Source organism: Nicrophorus vespilloides, unplaced genomic scaffold, assembly GCF_001412225.1.
Source record: "Nicrophorus vespilloides isolate i.1.1-1 unplaced genomic scaffold, Nicve_v1.0, whole genome shotgun sequence".
NCBI lineage: Eukaryota > Metazoa > Arthropoda > Insecta > Coleoptera > Silphidae > Nicrophorus > Nicrophorus vespilloides.
In genome coordinates, this window is record NW_017100088.1 from 1,553 (window position 1) to 3,104 (window position 1,552).

Here is a 1,552-nt window from a genome sequence, read left to right on the forward strand (position 1 = left end):
GATCAAATATCAATAGAACTTTACGCTCCCGCCCATTCTCATCCTCCTATGTGAGCGGAAAACTTGTATATTTCCTATACCGAAAGCGGTTGTTTATATTCATTGTATTTTTTTCTCATCCCTCGAGTTTTGTTTTTTTTTTTTGTTCTGGTTGGTGCAGTTCTTTGTTTTCGCTTCCATTCACATACACATTTTCATACGAATTGCGTAAGCAGTGCCTTGAATTTATTCATCAGACGGTTAAGGCATATAGCTTATTGGATCCACGTAATCGTATCAAGGTTCCTAACCATTCCTATTCGTTTGTTTATATCTACTCCGGAGAAAATCGGGGAATGTGGGGCATCTGCAGAAGGCGCGTAAACTTGAACCTCATATCCTTATAGGAGACAAAAGACAAACAACAAAATAGGTATTTTCAAGATCAGACCATCTTCATCCATTTACCGGTGATGGTTGTTTGCTCACCTTCAACGTAATTGAATTAGCAATGACATTATGATCTCAAAGACAAAGTTGTTTGTTTTGTTTTACATTTTTTTCTCTTCAATTTACTCTCCTTTCTGGTTTGATGTTAGAACGAGATGAAATGATGTATTTTTTTTTGTAAAATGTTTGCAGGCAAATTAAAAAAAAAGTTAAACGTTTTGGAGCTGTAATTGATTCTTGCTGCAAAATATTTACATTACCGTCTCCGTGAACTTCACGATAGGAAACGGAGAGCAATTACGTATTTTTTGTTGTTGTTGTTTTTCTTATACTTTTTTTTTCGGTATTTTCTTTATGTCAAATAAATATGATTAATTTCGCTCCAAGTTCTCAATTGCAATTAGTTGATTCATAATTATATTTATTTAATAAACATTGCCACTCATTTTATAAATCATGTCATGCATTTATTTGTCCAAAGTCGCAGTATTTTGGTAATACTAATTACCTAAAGTTACTTCAATATCATGAAATAAATGCATTACTCCATGCTTAAAAAAAATACAAAAAAAATGTGGACTTAAAGAGTTAATATTTTAAGTGTTAAAATTTAGCCACTGTCTAGTCAAAAATTAATGTTCATCGTTTGTTCCAAACATTGCACAATACATATGTTAATGACATTGAAGAGGTTATTGTGCTATGATCTATACATGTGTGCAGATGACAATTGAATTACATTTAGTCCAATAAAATTGATGGTCAAATTAATTCAGACATCATAACGAAGTTAAAAAGGGGACTGACAATTAATAATTTCATTACATAATATAAGTCTTATTTCATTAAACAGAAATCTTGATTATTTAGCTAATTTAATTAGAAAATATTAAAACAAAATGTAGATTTTGTATAATTATATAATATATAGTTATTTGATTATAAAGAATCTCAACTTATGGGTTACGTTATATGGGTTACGAAATGATAGCTGTCAGCTTGTGTGAAAGCGGCATAAATTGTATATTACTAAAAATTTGTTGAATTCAGTTAATTAAAATAGTAAATATTAAAAAAAATTATATTGACTTAGTATGATCATATGATATAATAATAATAATTT